We start from the raw sequence: 20741 nt of genomic DNA on the forward strand, positions 1-20741 counted from the left end.
GGGGTGCCATTAGGTTGGTGCAAAAGTAATTGCAGTTTTGCACTGTTGAATTTTGCTGTTTGCTATTAAAATACATTCTTAAATGTGGTTATGTTAAACATCATTTTAAGGCACATTTCTCATTTTATGTTTTTTTTTTTTTTGCTAATGACTTATTATTTGTTGTTTATTTTATATTTATTTTAAACTAGGGAAATGATGTTAGACAAAAAGCAAATATGAACAATTTTCTTATTCAAGTTACAAAGGGGTCATAAAGCAGTGGAGACAACTGGCCCAGGAACTGCTAATGAAGGTATAGTGCAGTGATGGTTCAAGAAGTTTTGCAAAGGAAATGAGAGCCTTGAATAAGAGGAGTGCAGTGGCTGGCCATTGAAAGTTGACAGTGACCAGTCGAGAGGATCATCAAAGCTGATCCTCTTACAACTACATGAGAAGTTGCCCAAGAACTCAAGGTTGACCATTCTATGGTCATGTGGCATTTAAAGCTAATTGGAAAAGTGAAAAAGCCCAGTAAATGGGTGCCTCATGAGCTGACTAAATTAAAAAAAATCATTATTTTGAAGTGCCATCTCTTATTCTATGCAACAACAATGAACCATTTCTCAATCAGATTGTGACATGCAACGAAAAGTGGATTTTATACAACAACTAGCAACAAACAGCTCAGTGGTTGGACTGAGAAGAAGCTCCGAAGTATTTCCCAAAGCTAAACTTGCACCAAAAAAAGGTGGTCTGCTGCTGGTCTGTTCCACCACAGCTTTCTGAATCCTGGTGAAAACATTATATCTGAGAAGTACGCTCAGCAGATTGTTGAGATGCATCAAAAACTGCAATGCCTACAGCTAGCATTGGTCAACAGAAAGGGCCCAATTCTTCTCCACAACAACACCTGACCACACAACCAAAACTTCAAAAGTTGAATGAATTGGGCTATGAAGATTTGCCTCATCTGCTGTATTTACCTGACCTCTTGCCAACTGACTACCACTTCTTCAAGCATCTCGACAACTTATTGCAGGGAAAATGCTTCCACAACCATCAGGAGGCAGAAAATGCTTTCCAAGAGTTTGTCAAATCCTGAAGCACGCAATTTTATACTACAGGAATAAACAAACTTATTTCTCATTGGCACAAATGTGTTGATTGTAATGGTTCCTATTTTGATTAGTAAAGATGTGTGTGAGCCTAGTTATAATGATTCAAAATTCACGGTCTGAAACTTCACTTATGTTTGCACCAACTTAATATGGTCTCACATTATTATGAAGCTATAAGAAGCAAAGAATTGCATAAAGTTGATTATTCACATATTATTTTTCCTTACCAGGTCACAGGATAAGAGAAGGAAATTAGTAACATGGTGACTGATGCTGAATAGAGAAAAGATTTGAACACTCAAGGCAGGAAAAGAGGAGAAAAGGGATGCAAGAAAAGAGGGAGATAAGCAGATGGTAAGTAGACAAACACATAAAATGTACACAAGAAAGCAAAGAAAACTGAGGAAAAGTTAAAAATAGTGAGTGTGATAGAGTTGTATGTAGAAGTTATCAAGTATTCTTTTAAAATTCATAATATACTTCTTTCTGAAAAGGCCTTGGTGAGGTTTATAATAAATTAAAGGCATATTATAGAACCATCAATACAAGGGTCAAAAGAATAGGAGTCATAAAAACAGAGGTAGAAGTGATACCAAGGAAATCTGTGATAGAGAAAATTTCTAAAATGGAAATCTCTCAAATTGAGCTTTATGAGAGCTAGAGAAACTACACACATGTATGCACACAGTTACTGCCGTGGAGGGGGACAATACAATGAAATGCCAATTTTCCTTAATCCTCAGCTGCAATAGGAATCCAGATTATATGTCTTTATATAAAGATCCTTACATAATGTAATAAATATAATACAGTAAATGGTATCGTCAGTGGTTGTTTACAAAAACACAGATACATTATATGCTGTAATGTTAAAAGTGAGGAAAATCTTTAAAAAAGTGAACATCTAAGGAAAAAGCAGATAAATAATAAGAGGGGAAAAGTGAGGAAAAGATAAACATTAAAGTGGAATGTATGGAGAGAGGATAAATAGAAAAATAAAATATTATGAGAACTCAAAATGTTACAATACTTACTTACAGAAAAGGACAGAAAGGAAATAATGATAAATCAAATCTTTAGATAATACTCTTTAAATATTTGAAAGGAAGCTTTTTCTTCAATGAAGTCCAGGAGAGATCCATTATAGAGTGAATGAATGCTTCTCTATAAAGAACTGTAGAATGTCTAAAATGAGGATTAGAAAACAGATGAAGAAACATAAGCAAAAGTCTAACAAAATGTGTTCTTATTTTTGTTTATTATTCTAAGCTAAAATTTCATTTCAAAGTGATGCAGCTGTTTCTGCAACTGCAGTGCTAAAGAAGGCAAATCAGATTTAATTTATGTGTTTACTCCCAATAATAATAATTCTGATATGAAAACTAAGACAGCAATTATAGAGATGGTCTAAGAGGAAAATCAGAACAACATTCCTCCTAATTAGAGGCACCTATTGCAGATGAAATAGTGAAAATAATACAGCAATGTTTCCTTAAATAAGGTCTATACCTCATTGATTACATCATCCACTACCCTATTTTTTTAAAGGGTAAATCACTACTCAATTAATTCAACAACTATACAAAAGAACCTACAACAGGCCAGGTTTGGAGGATGGACAGAACTCATACAAAGATGAATATGATATAGTCATTAGACTATAGCTAATTCTTCCTCGCTTCTAAGTAAACAAATGTGATTTCCCAATACATGCTTCAGATTATCTCATGGGACTGAAAAAGAAAGGGTATTTCTTCTTTCCAAAATATCTCCTGATTTGGAAATCATAATTGTGCTTGCTGCATTTCCTATTGTTTGGTGTCATGCTGTACTGAATTCACTGAGGCTAGTCATTGGCAGTGTGGACAAGAATTTTGTCACAAAGAATAATAGTAGGCATTTCTCTGTCGGCCTACTTCCCTGAGCTCCTGAGAATTTTGCATAATTTTCTCTCTCAATTTATCAATTGTGACCAGCATTTGGAACTTGTTGACATATGTGGATCTAAAGAAGAAATTCCAGTTAAAAGTTATGAGATCCCCAATCTCCCTATTAAAAACAAACAAACAAATATATTCCAGTCTTTCAAAAGTCTTTGAGTTTCTTAAAAATATACATATGTGACACCGAATGCAATCAATATGCCCAAATTACTGATCACTTCAATTTAAAACCTATCATTCAATTCAGGGAAGGTAAATTAGTCATGTCAAAGATTCATTATAGTCTCAGTACTTGAAAATTGAACAGACTTTTCTTAGTGAATTATTCAGTAAATTAATCTTATGGTGTGCATGCATAGCCTTAATTAATTAATCCCATTGAACCTAAGATTCATAATGCATGGATGTACTTTGTGACTTTAAGCAAGTAATGTAACTTTACGAAGCCATTTCTCCTTGTATTCTCCTTTCCCTAAACTATAAAAAGGAGCCTTGCAATAGCAAACATCTCTTTTCCCAAATATGACTCTTTTCTCTCCAAGTGTATTTTAGAGGAATGATGTGAGCATAGTAGTAGAAGTCTGTAAGTTAATTAATGATCTTGCTAACACAAAAGATCTGTAAGTCATGCCAGGGATTTTGCATGGATGTTTTGGTAGATGTATCAACCAATCCCTCCCTCTAGTCCACTAAGATATCACATAGGAGCCTAATTCTTTCTGTTCTGAAAAGAAATCGATGGTTCTCTAAAAAGACCTAAAAGTACCCATGGACTTAATTTTCCATTCACTCAGCCGAGTCTACTTCATTACAATAACAAACATTTAACTGTAACTTACAGCTTACCCAAAACCTGTTATTTGCATTATCTCTTCTGTTACCTTTCTGTATAGAAGATAAGGTAAGTTTTAGTATTCCTATTTTACAAATAAGGAAACTGAGGCTCAAAAGCCCACTGCTTATTAAAGCCGTCTAACACATTATCAAGGGAATGCTTGAATCAGCAAACCCCGTGTTCCTGCTCCTGTATAATTCTGCCTCTTCTTTCTGTATGTTACTGGGGTTTATCTGATTCCTTTCATGAGCTGCTCCAGGTGCAGGTCATGATGCTCCTACATGATTCTACTTTCAGACGTGGAAGAAGTGAAGTCATTTCCAGGTGGGGACACAATGTAAAAGCCTTCTAGCACCCTTCAAAGAACCCTGCTCTGCCTTTCTGAAACAAGCAGACTGACAGTGTTTATTCTTTTACTAACCACTATAATATGCAGTAACAAATGAAAGCTGTAATTGTTTTTCTCCCGAATATAACCTTTTCTTCGGTGCTGTTTTATGAATCCTTTGCAATCAGCTGGAAGGTAGATGAGTCTGAGGTTGCCGCTTCAGCGATTGCATAATCAGTCGAGAAAAATTGCATGAACCAGGAATGAGACTAACAATTGGTACAATAATGAAATGAAATAAAAGGAAGCAGAGGTAAGCAATTGAAAGAGTATTTTCGGAATCCCGATGCAAGGTAAGAGATTGAGTTAGGCATAAGAGGAAAGAAGTTCAAGTCATGTTTCATTTGTTTGTGTGATCTTCTGCCACAATGTCACCACTTTTCATTCAATACATCAAAATGGCACTGAAGGAAAGACCAGGTAATGAATGATCAGTAGGGCCTTGTTCTCGGTTCATTGAGCTACCAATCCAGATAGAAGTAGTTTCTGTATTTTGACATGAGTTTTGGGAAATAAGCCAAAAGTGAGTAGTATACTATATTGGAAAAAGAAAGGCATTTGCAGTCCGATTCCCAGATCTGCTATCCACATGTTTTGTCATTTCTCTTCAGCTTCATTATCTTTAAAAAGTAACACCTACTTTACAGCACTGTTTTGAAAATTAAATGTCACTAAAGTGAAAGCACTTAAATACACACATGGAAATAGTAGTTGGTTATCAAGTCTTCAGCAAAGTTACAGTATTAGGTCTCCAGTCTTGGAGGGTAGAGATAGCTCAGCTGTATTTGCTGTGGGCATAGGCTGAGAAGGAATATCTCTTCAAAAATAGATAAATGTGTTCCAGAGACCTCCTCCAGAAACTGAGAGATGACTTCAGCAAGATTTCCAGATTTATTTACTTATTTTTTTGCTTCGGAAAAGGATTCCTTTAAACAAGTTCTTTTTGCATAAATAGAAAACTGATATTCTGCCACCTTGAATAATAAATGGGCTAATCCATAATTTATTTTTATTCTGAATCTTTCAATCAGAAATATGCCAGCCACACAGAAGGTTCTCAAAAACATTTATCATGTAAATTAATAGAATAGTTTTTTTAATATTATGAAAGTACTGGGATAGATATTGAATACTCATTAAGTTAGATATTTTATAAGTAGTTAAATGTGTTAAAATACATAAATTACACATTTATTTATTATAAATTAATATACAAAATCAACTTTCCACTTTCATTCCATGTTTTTTCTCTTTTATTTCTACCTAATAGTAATGAGCTAAATAAAAGCTTTGCTCCCTGTTGGTGAGAAAGAGGAGACCTGCATGTACTTAGCAGTTGTTCCCACCAATGTAGAGCGACAGTACTGCTAAGTGTGATGAAGAGACAGCCCTGAAAGGACAGGAAGAGGGTGTGGGGCTGAGTTCTTTCAGGATAGGGAGCAGGATTTATTTTCTTTTTATCTCTCAAAGCAACTTTTTTTTCCTACTGTGGTATACATGGGTCAGTGAAGGGGCATTTCCTTGAGCACATTTAGAAAATAACAAATGAAAACTATAAATATAATTTCACTTATCTTTTGCGCTCAACTGAGTACTCTACATTGCAAGTGACTAAGATTAAAAACAGATCTACTCTCATTTATTAAAGAAGGAAACCATTCACAGATTTTCATCCTTTAATTATTGCCCATAAAATATTTGTAAAACATGTCAAAAATTCAGTGGTCCCCAACCTTTTTGGCACCAGGGGCCTATTCCATGGAAGACAATTTTCCATGGGCTGGGGTGGGGGGGATGGTTTCAGGATGATTCACACACATCACATTCATTGTGCACTTGATTTCTGGTCTAACGCTGCCGCTGATCTGACAGGCAGTCCTGGTCCCCATCCTGAGGGCCGGGGCCCCTGAAAAATTGACAGAAGCACAACAGGGAGTCTAAGCTACTTGTGGTATGTGCTCCATGAGTATTTGTCAAGCTGAATATATTTAGAAGGAGGGAATAAGTCAAATAATAACTAGTTTATTCTTTGATAGCATCCAATATTAAAGAAGAAAATATTTAAAACATAAAAAAACACCACTATGTTACTAAGGGAGAATGGGGTCAGAAATATTTAATTGTCTTTTCTGATATTAAAAAAGTGTTTTCCTATAAAGAGCCTTTCACACAAAGGAATAAAAATTAAAGTCTATGCTTTAATCACATTTTTATTGCAAAGACAAAGAAATTATTCTAAATAAAAAGGGAAATCACCACTAGCCCATTATTATTATTTTATTTTTTGAAAGCACTGTCTATAGAGATAGATATATACTATTAGAATGAAATGGGAGAATTTTATGGGTAACCATTTGAAAATTCAGGGGGAGGTATCGAAAAAGCAGATGCCTTTGTCCACAGAATATCTAAAAAGCTGCCTTAAGACTTTTTCTAATCTATGTTGACTAGGATACCATAATCTGTATAGAGGAGAAAAAGAAAAAACAAGTTAAATTCACCTGAATCATAAGACTGCATATTTTTATGTAGTAAATATTACCTATGCATTTTTTTTGTTGATTTTCCTGCTGTTATACTTAATAAACTATCAATCTAAGATATTATATAAGATATATTATTAGGTTTTATATGTTCAAGTATGATGTTAGTTATGTGAAGTGACAAAACATTAATATTTAATTCATACCACTGTGAAAATCCAACATTTCATTTGTTGAGTAAAAACAATTCACTTCCCAAATGAATAATTTAGCATCACTGTGCAGTAAGGTGGTTGATTCTGTTACTTAGTCTTAAACTAAGGCTATTTAGATGGGAGTGATCAAAATAGCTGATGTTTTCTCTGAAAGTGACAGAAATCTTGAAATGTCAGCTTCACTATTCAGGAATAGAATTTGTATACTTCAACAACTAAATTATTAAGAAAATCTAAATTAAAAACACATCAATCTAATTGACAACTGAGTGACTATAATTTGAATGATTTCATTTGTCATTTTCTGTCTCATTCACACACACACACACACACACACACACGCCCCACTTTAATTAACCACACCAAAACCTAAGTCAGTCAGAAGTTAGAAACAACTCATTACTACAAAACACCAGTAGCACAGAAAAACAGAAACAATAATAAAGAGCCAGGTACAGGTTTTCAAGGATGGCAACACGCTGTTGAATGGTGAGAGGAAAGACTGAAGGCAGACAGGTTTAGCTGTGAATAAGTACCCACACGCCTCCAATCATGTTTCTTTCTATGTCCTCCTTTAGTAAACACAAAAGACTTTATTCTGGGAATCTGTGATGAAAAGGAATTTGCCATCTTCACGTCTTACAGAGTTGACGGGTGTAGTAAACTAAGCCAATAAAGCATTTGATGCTTTCATATAAGGACCTTAAAGTTCTGAAAGATGATTAAAATCCTGTCTTATTTTGATATAATCACTTGGCTTCAATGCAAACTCTCAAGAAATAAGGAAGCAATAGGTCATGTGGACCTAGAATGTTACTGAAAGAAAGAATATGTTATATATATGTTTATTATGCTAGTCAAAATCATAACTGATTAATATTTACTGAGCATTTATTGAGCTATGACACTATATGCAGAACTGGGCAATACTTTAAATATGAAGAACAAATGAATAGAAGGGGAGCTCTTTGCTTGAATTGCCTTGATATTTGGAATGCAAGGTTCCATTTGTTTTTTCCTACTTACTTGCTCCCCTAGCCCAAGTCCCAACTCAACTCCTCCACTTGGCATATGTCATTACTCACCCAGCTATTCTTGGAGTATGTGTGATTTTTATTTTGAAGGTAAAATTTACTCATCCAATAACACTTCTTTCACCTGTTGTTAGTTATACTCTGCAAATGATCTAGAACATGACGATTTCAGTATCTTAAATTTAGCCTTTCCCTAACAAAAATGGTTGTTTATCCATGCATATTTGTATAGATTTGCGTCATTTACATGAGAAATAGGTATAAATGTGCATGTGAATTAAAGAAGAAAGCGTATCTAAAGGTACACACTCAGGTAGGTTTGTGTATAAAACTTTTGGTAGACAAGCTTCAAGAATGTGAATTTCAAGAATGTGTTTATTCTGCATGCCTGTGTATATGTTTATATATGTGCTTGGCAGGCATATATACACATGGAGAAGATCTTGAGATGCAATTTAGCATACTTATCAACCTGAACTCTGTAGCTAAATCTTTTGCATTCCAATCTCAGGACCAATACTTATACGCTGTGTAACCCTGAGTTATTTATTTGAATTCTCTTTGCCTTATTTTATCATCTACAAAGTGGGCATAAAATTTTACCTACTTCCTGGAGTTGTAATGAGGATTAAATAAAGTATCTTTTAAAAGTCTAAGCCCTGACACATAGTAATCAGTAAATATTATTGTCTTTTATTCTGTCTTCTTCCAAAAAGGACACATGCTCTGATTAATATAAATGTGCTTCCCATGTGTGTCTCAGAGAACAACACTGTCTATGCCTTGTGTGTATTTATTATTTCCTCCTTTTCCTCACCCTCATAAAATGTCAACACCTTCCTCATCATTAGAATAAATAGTAGTAAGAATGGCTGGAAGCAATTATCGAGCCCAGAGTAATCACTGAGTCAATGAAATGAAAGTACAGTGAGGATCACATATGCCCCTGGCTGATAAGCATGTGCTGTCTGCTAAGTTGCTTCAGTCATGTCCCACACTATGCAATCCTATGGACTGTAGCTTGCCAGGCTCCTCCATCCATGGGATTCTCCAGGAAGAATACTGGAGTGGGTTGCCATGCCCTTCTCCAGGGGATTTCCCTGAACCAGGGATCAAACCCATGTTTCTTACGTCTCCTGCATTGGCAGGTGGGTTCTTTACTAGCACGACAGCCAGATTCCAGCTGATAAGCATAGTAAATGTATTAGCACAATCAGCACTTACAAAAATAAAGTGGAAAATCTAGGCAAAGACTTGTCAACTCTTTAAGAAAACAAACCTGCTGCTGCTGCTAAGACACTTCGGTCGTGTCTGACTCCGTGCGACCCCATAGACGGCAGCCCACCAGGCTCCACCATCCCTGGGATTCTCCAGGCAAGAGCACTGGAGTGGGTTGCCATTTTCTTCTCCAATGCATGAAAGTGAAAAGTGAAAGTGAAGTCGCTCAGTCGTGTCTGACTCTTGGCAACTCCATGGACTGCAGTCTACCAGGCTCCTCCATCCATGGGATTTTCCAGGCAAGAGTACTGGAGTGGGGTGCCATTGCCTTCTCCGATACTTTTAAACTTTCTTGCTGTTCAATGCCAGTATAAGTTGTTCTAGCATTTCAAATCTGTGCATATTAAGGCATTCTCACCTATATATTAGAGGTACAGGCTTATCTTTTATCCTCCAAGTCTTCTCTCATATCTATTTCGCCTCTTCCTTTCACTGACATATGCAGATTTTTGGATAGTAAAAATAGATTTCCTGCTTGTGCTTTGCAGGATATACATCAACCAAGCAACTTAGATTTGCAGATAAACATTGATCCTGTCAAAAATTCCACTTTGAAAATCAGGATCAGTTTTGTTCTTTTGGAAAAATAATGATCATTCAAAATTTAATCACTACACATAAGCATATTGTTATGATCAAAGTGATGAAATAAAAATTCTTCAATAACTATTAATTAGTCAGAATGGTCAGTTCTACCTAATGTATCAGAGTAAAGGGTTTCACCTCTGTTATCCAACTGCTTCAGTTTTCCAATTTACAGGTCTGTAAAATCTTTACCACCAGTTGTTTAAAAAAAAAAAAACCAAAAATTTATAAAGGCTATCATAACGCAATCTGAAATTTATTTATAAATAAACACAATTTCTTATGCCCTATGCTCCTTTGCCTTTAATCCAAAACTGCTAAAGCACTGAAGTATTGTATCATATTTAAGAATAGGCACCATGTAACTGTACATTTCATCTCCTAGATGTTTGATCATGAGCAGATTACTAAAGGCTCAATTATCTTGTCCCCTAAAAAAAGGATGATGATTAAAACTGTAATCTTACACAGTTGTTCTGAGAATTAAATGAGATAATGAACTTAGAGTTTCAGGCATATATTGAGTCCTCAAGCATTTAGTAGCTGTTATTTTTCCAATTTTCTATGTCTAAGCTGCTCTTTTCCTATTTCCCAAGTAGAAACTGATATTCATGTTCAAAGGTAAACACAAGTTATTCCTTTGTAAATTCTCTGTGACATCTCCAAGGAAGTCAAGCAGATTTTTCCTTGTGGAGAAATACAGAAGCATCACTAAGGAAAGGCAGAATGTTACCAGCAGAAGAAATAAGAAAAACTGGATAAGGGAGGGACTCTGTCTTGCCTAGTGAACTCTCTTTGGTCTTTCCTGAATCCCTGATAGCACCTTCATAGTCTGAGGAGATGAAACTTTTAAAATGGAAAGCTAGAGGTTTACAAAACTTTTTAAAAAAAATGTAGGATTGAGATATTTTTGTTGGAAATTTTGGATTGTCTCTTCTCTTATTCTTTTCCTGGTAGTGCCTATTTCATAGGTACTTTTGGATGAAACAGAGTATAGAACACAAGCATGTGACAAGATTGGCTTGGAGACTCAAGAAAGAGGTCAAACAGGGCACTTTGAATTTCATTTTAAAAATATACTCCTTTGTCATATAATCCAGCAATTCACTGCTTGGCTTATATCCAGAGAAAACTCTAATTCCAAAAGATACATGCTCCCCAATGTTCATAGCAGCACTATTTACAATAGCCAAGACATGGAAGGAACTTAAATGTCCATCAACAGTTGAAAATATAAAGAAGATGTAGTACACATACAATGAAATGCTGCTGCTGCTGCTGCTGCTAAGTCACTTCAGTCATGTCCGACTCTGTGTGACCCCATAGACGGTAGCCCACCGGGCTCCCCTGTCCCTGGGATTCTCCAGGCAAGAACACTGGAGTGGGTTGCCATTTCCTTCTCAAATGCATGAAAGTGAAAAATGAAAGTGAAGTCACTCAGTCATGTCCAACTCTTAGTGACCCCACGGACTGCAGCCTACCAGCCTCCTCCACCCATGGGATTTTCCAGGCAAGAGTACTGGAGTGGGGTGCCATTGCCTTCTCCAAATGAAATGCTACTCAGCCACAAAAAAGAATGAAATAATGCCATTTGCAGCAACATGGGTGAAAATAGAGATTATCATATTAAGTCAAACAGTGAAAGACAAATTTATGATATAATTTATATGTGGAATTTAAAGAAATGATTCAAATGAACTTATTTACAAAGTAGAAACAGACTCAAGGACATAGAAAACAAACTTATAGTTACTAAAAGAAAAAGTAGGTGGGGAGGGATAAATTAGGAGCTTGGGATTAGCAGAAATATACTACTATATATAAAATAGATAAACAACAAGGTCCTATTGTATATCACAGAATGATATTCAACATTCTGTAATAAATCATAATGGAAAACAGTCCAAAAAAGGTACTCTTTTCTGGATACAAAAGAAATAAGAGATCTACAGTGAAAAGTAGGAATATAAATATAACTAGAATATGCTAGAACATCACTGATTTTGTGTTTCTTAATAATTTGAATATCAAACAAATGAAGACCTTAGAAGATTTCGCACAAACACCCTCTAGTCAAGTGATAGTGATAGGTTCCCCAGATCTATGAAGACACAGCATTCTAGTTCTTTCCCAGAGAAGTGAACCAGCTTTTGGTCCTGGCTTCACATTATGGACTGGTTAAGAAGCACTTTCAATCTTGAAGAATAGAAAGCTTTGGATTTCAGATTTCTGTACTCATCTAAGATATCCATGTGTGAAAGCAACAGAAAATATACACATAGAGATGCACAGCCTCAAGAAATAGTAAGTTCATTAATACAAACTAAGTATTTAACATTTTTCAAGATGTTGAACAAAGAATTCAGAAATAGAGAGATCCTGCTATACAAGGACTAATAATCAAAGAAACCAGTGAAACAAGGAGTAGCAAAGTAGTGGTTAAACAGTACAAGGCAAATGATGGAAAATACTAGATAAGAGAAAACACGAATAGATGTATATGCATAAATAATAAAAATACCAAATTTTAATAGCAATAATTCTGTTCTAAATCTTCACATTATATCATGAAAGATATGAAAATAAGAGTGAAATAAATCTGTTAATTCAAAATGTATTACATTTAACTTTTAGCTTTTATAATTATCATAAATATAATAATAAGATATAGTTTTTCAAAGTAAAACTAAGAACAAATTAAAATTTGAAAACAGATACATATTCTCCAAATCACTATGTTGAGTGAGAGAAAGAGAGAGTTCAGAAAACCAAAGACAGAGAAGAAATGAAACACATAGGTAGTATAAAATGAAAGCAGAAAAAAATGAGAGAAGAGAAAATATGAAAGAATTAAACTACCAATTTAAAAGTAAATACTAAAGGATCAAAAAATAAATAAAATCTAATTATATGCCACTTAAAAAACTGACCTGGACAAATGGTACACAGAATTCAAAGATAAATTATGACAAGTGTGTCTCAGACAAAGTAGAAAAAAAGGGTGGCAATATTAGTTTCATATAAATTAAAATTATAAGCAAAAATGTTTTAAATAGAAGAGAAAATAATAATAATTATGAATAAAGTTCAAAATGTGTAAAAATAAAACAAAATCTATTGGAATATAATCTAAATAAAGTAGGTATTAGAAATGCAAACACAAATGTAGATCAGGTAAAAATTTCTAAGCAAAAACAAAAGAAAGTGAAAATATGATGAATGTGGAGAATAGAAAACATGTGAGTATGTGTGTGTGTACCTGGCCCTCGTCTATAAAGAATACAAACTTCTTTTCAATTATTAAAATAATTAAAAACTGAAAAACCAAGAAAAATTTCAGAAAATAGATATTATAAGGTCACATTTCTGACCAAAATTCATTAAAATTAGAAATGTGTAAGAAAGTTTTAATTAAGAACAACAAAAGCAAAAATACTCAACACTTTAGATATTAAAAATTAAAGTGATTATTGAGTTAAAACAAAAAATAAAGTACAGTTTTCAACACATACTACTATCTGCGTTGAACATTTGATTTTGCTGTCATTGTACTATACACTTACAAATGTATCATCTTACTTAATCTTGCTAAGCCCTATAATGTATTTTCACTATTCCTTTCACAATATGTGCATAAATAAAACCTAAGCCTGTCTCCTTCCAGGATTATGTTCCTATTAACTAGACTATATTTTAAACTTTTAGAGGAGAACAAAGCAATTATTAGAGACAAATCCATAAATTATAAATGATCTCTATACTAAATTAGAAGGATATTTTAAAAGAAAGAACCTAAGTGTTCAAAGTCAGAAAGTTATAAAAAGAAAGGAAATAAAAATCCTCATGGAATTAGAACTAAATAAATAAATCATAAAATAAAAATCAATAGAATTAAGAAAATTAAAGTTCACAAATCTCTAGAAAACTATAACAAAAAAGCTGAGAAAAATATAACTAAAATTATGAAAAGAAAATGAAAACTCCTAACAGATTTTAGAGCTGCAAAGTTTAACAGAATCATATGTACAATTATTTGATAAAAATTATATGTATTTTCATTAAATATATATTCAATAGTGAATCCATAATTTATCAAAATTAATGAAATAAGATATATAAAATTTAAATAGGCAAATATCTTTGAAAATGTTATAATTAAACTTCAAATTTTTGTAAAAAATAATCTGAATTTTTTACTAAAAGTTTACAAGAGGGCCAGTTGAACATATGAAGAATTCATAATCTTCATGCTCCACTAATTAATTTCAATAATCAGTGTGACTTTAATATAAAATGAGCCAAATATAACTAAAAAAGGGTTTTCAAAACTTTATCAATCTCATTTTTTAAAGTAAATGCATAAATCTTTAGTAAAAGAGTAGCAAGTGTAATTCAACAGTACATTAAAAGAGCAACATATCATGACAAAGCCACTGAATTTAGAAGTGCATTAATATTTGGAAAACTAAAATTTGATACATCATATAGTAGTCCCAATAAGAGTATATTTATATATGTATAATAATAATACCAATGCATATCATATAAACAAAACATTTGATAAAGCTAATTCCTTAATCTTTAATATATTGTTTAAATCAAACCCCAATATCATGTCACTGGTAAAAGACTAATCGAATTCTTATTAAAATAAGACAAGCATGAATATTTCAATATGGATTTTGTGTTGTAACAATAGCATAGATATACTGGAAGTTTTATAACATTAATATAAAATATCTCCCCAATTCAAAATAAAAAGAAGATATATACTTATTGCAAAGCAAGGAACACTTTTCATTATTTATGAATGACATATTTAAATACCAATTAAGCTCAATAAATGCAAATTTTAGAAAAAATGCATTATATCCCAGTTATTTTTAACTAGCTTTTATAAAAATTGTATCTTTTATGCTTCTTTCCATCTTAGTAGAGTACATTCTGACACCATAGCTTTGTAATACCCACAAAAGTAACATTTTTTTTATGCAGAGATGGGAGACTTGTTCCCATTTGTGGAAAGGGGAAGAGTAAGATTTCTTCTCAAAGAAGATATGCATGTACATTATGGAAGACACCAATTTAATTCCTGAGAAGATGGATTTAGAAGTGTCCGCTGCTTGTGAACAGCTCAACAGCATGGAGTCCTCCAGGTTGGTGTATCTCTAAACGTGACCCACCTGGAGATCCATGGTGTCGAACAATGAACTTTCCAAACCAGCAAGTCTCCAAAGAGTGAGGGGAGCTCCTCTTCACCTCCGTTGGTTGCAGAACACAGAGCTACACCTACACTAGCCCAGTTTAGTTTCTGTCCTTTGCCTTATATATATCAGAATTTGCTCCATCCATTTCCCATTTCTGGCCCCATTTTAAAGCTCCTGGCCGTGATGTATATCTTCCAGACTCCATATTAATCCTGGGCATGGACATTTGCCTTTAATCAATAAAAATAAATAAGGAAATGTATCTACCTTATCAAAAGGTCTGGAGAATACAAAATAGTAGTTTCCATGCAACAAATATATTACAGTGTATTTGGTGGCAAAATATATACATGCATCTTGCCATGTGTTTCTGACTGCAGTTGTCATCTACATTCAGCACATAATATGGTGGAGAAGGGATGTCCAGTTAATAGTCATGTCCAAAGTCTGACATAGGGTTGGACCTGCAACTGGCTTTTAAGAACCTGTTAGTTTATGATGTGTAATTTCACACTCAGTGTTGTCCTACATTCCCCTCAATCTGAGATGTTCCATTATCCTGTAATTTGCTTCTGGTGCACCTGGAGCTGCATTTCACTGGAGCCTTGATGGTTTTCTTTTCTGCCTTGCTTCTGTGTGCCTCAGCTCCTCAAAGATGGGCATACCAGATGCTCCAGAGCCCTTCTCCAAACATAGCCACAAGCATCTTCTGCAAACATAGCCACTCTCCCTAGGCTGGACTGGGAATCCCTAGGTTGGAAAGATCCCCTGGAGAGGGAATAGCTACCCACTCCAGTATTCTTACCTGGAAAATTCCATGGACAGAGGAGCCTGGCGGGCTATAGTCCATGGGGTCACTAAGAGTCGGACATGACTGAGCAACTAATACTTTCACTTTTACTTTTCACTAGGCTGGAGTAAGGTGTAGGAAAAGAAAGTGCCTGCATGTGTGACATGAGTTCATTAGACCAGGGAAGGATTGTGTTTAAATACATGTATGCCATCTGCTTCCAATAATTAGAAGTATTTAATTGAGGTTATGTCCTTGATATTTCAATTAGGGAGTTAAAAAGTAAAACACTCATATCCTTTGAAGATACTATAGGTTAACCTCTAACTATTTATGAAGTTGTACATAAATCCAAACTCTTCTGAAATTTATCAGCATTATTAATTCTGAAAATGATTCTAACTACTGGCAATTGACTGCAAAATAGATGGATTGAAAGATAGATGGACAGATAGATAGCTGAGGTTAAAAGACACTGTGTGGATCACAACAAACTGTGGAAAATTCTTCAGGAGATGGGAAAACCAGACCACCTGACCTGCCTCCTGAGAAATCTGTATGCAGGTCAAGAAGCAAGAGTTAGAACTGGACATGGAACAACAGACTGGTTCCAAATTAGGAAAGGAGGACATCAAGGCTGTATATTGTCACCCTGCTTATTTAATTTATATGCAGAGTACATCATGCGAAATGCTGGGATGAATGAAGCACAAGCTGGAATCAAGATTGCCAGGAAAAATATCAATAACCTCGGATGTGCAGATGGAACCACCATTATGGCAGAAAGCAAAGAGGAACTAAAGAGCCTCTTCATGAAAGTGAAAAAGTGGAGAGTGGAAAAAGCTGGCTTAAAACTTAACATTCAATAAATGAAGACCATGGCATCCAGTCCCATCACTTCATGGCACATAGATGGGCAAACAATGGAAACAGTGACGGATTTCATTTTCTTGGGCTCCAAAATGACTGCAGATGGTCACTGCAGCCATGAAATTAAAAGATGCTTGCTCCTTGGAAGAAAAGCTATGGCCAACCTAGACAGCATATTAAAAAGCAGAGGCATTACTTTACTGACAAAGGTCTGCATAGCCAAAGCTATGTTTTTTTCAGTAGTCACATAGGGATGTTAGAGTTGGACCATAAAGAAAGCTGAACACTGAAGAATTGATGCTTTTGAACTGTGGTGTTGGAGATTCTTGAGAGTCCCTTGGACTGCAAAGACATCAAACCAGTCATTTCTAAAAGAAATCAATCCTGAAAATTCATTAGAAGGACTGATGCTGAAGCTGCAATATTTTGGCCACCTGAATTGAAGAACTGACTTATTAGAAAAGACCCTGATGCTGGGAAAGATTGAAGGCAGGAGAAGGGGACGACAGAGGATGAAATAGTTGGATGGCATCACTGACTCGATCGACATGAGTTTGAGTAAGCCTCGGGAGTTGGTGATGGAAAGGGGTACCTGGCATGCTGTAGTCCATGGTGTCACAAAGAGTCGGACATGACTGAGCGACTGAACTGAATTGTAAAGAAAGATCACAGTATGAATGTCAGTAGTAAATTATTTTCATGTTTTGATCTAAGAGTAGGCTTTGATGATATAGAGCTTGTTGAAAGCCATGAAAAGAGTCATCATCTGGTAAGGGGAAGCTGCTGTATTATAGACAGTTCTTCATTTATCTAATCAAGTTTAACTAAGAATATCATTTCATGATAGGATGAGAGAATGATCTAACCTATTGACAATTCTTCTTATCTAGGTATGTAATGGATTAATAAAATCAGACATATATACACACTCTTGTGTCATAAAGCCTCCAGTTAAAATAAATAAATTTATATTAAAATAAATAAATAAATAAATACAGGCTGCAGGATAATATTGTGAAAAAAAAAAAAAAAAACCCTGAATTTCAGTCTCATCTCAGGACTCTAACAATTTGTAACCAGCAACCTCTTAGCAAGCCACTTAATCTGGATTCCATGCTCTCCGTGGAATTTGGAAATTTGAACATGACTTTTTGTGAGATGTGAATAAGATAATATGTGTGCAAGTTCTTTGTAAGTTGTCAAGCTTGCACATTTAAGAAATATTTAATACTGGTATTTACTAACTGCAGCTGATCAGGAAGGTAAATATTACAGGCTCCTGTGAACAGTTGCTGGTCCGTTTGAGTCACTCTACCACCATTTAGCCTGCCGCTACTGCTAAGTCGCTTCAGTCGTGTCCGACTCCGTGCGACCCCAGAGACGGCAGCCCACCAGGCTCCCCCGTCCCTGGGATTCTCCAGGCAAGAACACTGGAGTGGGTTGCCATTTCCTTCTCCAATGCATGAAAGCGAAAAGTGAAAGTGAAGTCGCTCAGTTGTGTCCAACCCTCAGTGACCCCATGGACCGCAGCCTTCCAGGCTCCTCCATCCATGGGACTCTCCAGGCAAGAGTGCTGGAGTGGGGTGCCATTGCCTTCTCCACCATTTAGCGTAGTGCCTAACAAATACTACATAAATATCTGTTGGATGAAGAAATACATGTGGTTTTTCCCCCGTTTGATCGTATTTAGTATGTCTGTTTCAAATCTATCTAGATGGCAAAACCACAGTAACACAAAACTTGCCTCTCAAGTGCCCGTGTGTCTGAATTGCCTAAATCTATTTCCATCTTAACTACAGATGCAAACCCACTGTACCTTTCTACTTTTCCAAATACCAGGGGTTACCACTCTGTGTCCTTAATTTTGTGTGACTCACAGGTGTTTGGATCCTGAAAGGATGTTTTTCTCTCCCAGTGCAGTGGTCTCCATATAGGGGTGTCTACACTTCAAGAGTTGTACAAGGTAATCCACTGGCTTGCAGGAAGAAACCAGTGAGATAATTTTTATCTCAGCCTTTTAAAAACCTGTGCATGTATACAATAATACACAGGGGCTTCCCTGGTGGCTCAGGTGGTAAAGAATCTGCCTGCAATGCAGGAGACCCAGGTTTGATCCCTTGGTTGGGAAGATACCCTGGAGAAGGGAATGACAACCCACTCCAGTATTCTTGCCTGGAGAACCCCATGGACAGAGGAGCCTGGCCGGCTACAGTCCGTGGAGTCACAAAGAGTTGGACATGACGAAGCAACTAACACACACATGCAGACATACATAAGCAAATGATAGCCCATCTTTATCTATAATTCATAAATAAAAAGTCATCACGTCTTTCAGTTTCCTCCTGCTGACTTCCATATACCTGTATCTGCTTCTCTGTGTCCAACAGCTCTTTCAGGTGCCTAGGATGTCTGTTTTACTCAACCCTTGTGCTAAGCTGAAAATGCCCCAGGAATTCATCCCTTCTAGGTACAAGTAATGGAGAAGGCAGTGGCACCCCACTCCAGGACTCTTGCCTGGAAAATCCCATGGATGGAGGAGCCTGGTAGGCTGCAGTCCATGGGGTCGCTGAGGGTTGGACACGACTGAGCAACTTCACTTTCACTTTTCACTTTCATGCATTGGAGAAGGAAATGGCAACCCATTCCAGTGTTCTTGCCTGGAGAATCCCAGGGACAGGGGAGCCTGGTGGGCTGCCGTCTATGGGGTTGCACAGACTTGGACACGACTGAAGCAACTTAGCAGCAGCAGCAGCAGGTACAAGTAAGTAAGTAAGCAAAGTTGCTCAGTTGTGTCCGACTCTGCGACCCCGTGGACTGTAGCCTACCAGGCTTCTCCGTCCTTGGGATTCTCCAGGCAAGAATACTGGAGTGGGTTACCATTTCCTTCTCCAGTGCATCTTCCTGACCCAGGGATTGAACCCGGGTCTCCCACATTGGAGGCAGACACTATAACTTCTGAGCCACCAGATTATTTCAGCCATTGGTTTACAAATATATCAGTTCCCTCAATCCTCAGGCAAGATAAGTATAAGGCTAGTGTAGGCACCATTTCATATAATTTTCCATGTGTTCAAGCTCCAGTCACCCTCTGGGGTGCCCAATACAATGGAAAACTTTTTGTTGGTTGCCTCTCCTTCTGACTGGTGATAGAAGCAAGGTCCGATGCTGTAAAGAGCAATATTGCATAAGAACCTGGAATGTCAGGTCCATGAATCAAGGCAAACTGGAAGTGGTCAAACAAGAGATGGCAAGGGTGAATGTCGACATTTTAGGAATCAGCGAACTGAAATGGACTGGAATGGGTGAATTTAACTCAGATGACCATTATATTTACTACTGTGGGCAGGAATCCCTCAGAAGAAATGGAGTGGCCATCATGGTCAACAAGAGTCCGAAATGCAGTACTTGGATGCAATCTCAAAAATGACAGAATGATCTCTGTTCATTTCCAAGGCAAACCATTCAATATTACAGTAATCCAAGTCTATGCCCCAACCAGTAACGCTGAAGAAGCTGAAGTTGAACGGTTCTATGAAGACCTACAAGACCTTTTAGAACTAACACCCAAAAAAGATGTCCTTTTCATTATAGGGGACTGGAATGCAAAAGTAGGAAGTCAAGAAACACCTGGAGTAACAGGCAAATTAGGCCTTGGAATACGGAATGAAGCAGGGCAAAGACTGATAGAGTTTTGCCAAGAAAATGCACTGGTCATAGCGAACACCCTCTTCCAACAACACAAGAGAAGACTCTATACATGGACATCACCAGATGGTCAACAACAAAAATCAGATTGATTATATTCTTTGCTGCCAAAGATGGAGAAGCTCTATACAGTCAGCAAAAACAAGACCAGGAGCTGACTGTGGCTCAGACCATGAACTCTTTAGTGCCAAATTCAGATTTAAATTGAAGAAAGTAGGGAAAACCACTAGACCATTCAGGTATGACCTAAATCAAATCCCTTATGATTATACAGTGGAAGTGAGAAATAGACTTAAGGGCCTAGATCT

At 36.0% G+C, this 20741-nt stretch overlaps 1 protein-coding gene across 1 annotated transcript in view; it reads right to left on the minus strand.

Moving 5' to 3' along the window:
- The window catches only part of CHRM2 (cholinergic receptor, muscarinic 2), a 165169-nt gene that overhangs the window by 107792 nt on the left and 36636 nt on the right, over positions 1 to 20741 (minus strand). The gene's annotated exons all lie outside the window — the stretch shown is intronic.

The sequence above is a fragment of the Bison bison genome, unplaced genomic scaffold, assembly GCF_000754665.1.
Source record: "Bison bison bison isolate TAMUID 2011002044 unplaced genomic scaffold, Bison_UMD1.0 scf7180017864530, whole genome shotgun sequence".
NCBI classification, from domain to species: Eukaryota; Metazoa; Chordata; class Mammalia; order Artiodactyla; family Bovidae; genus Bison; species Bison bison.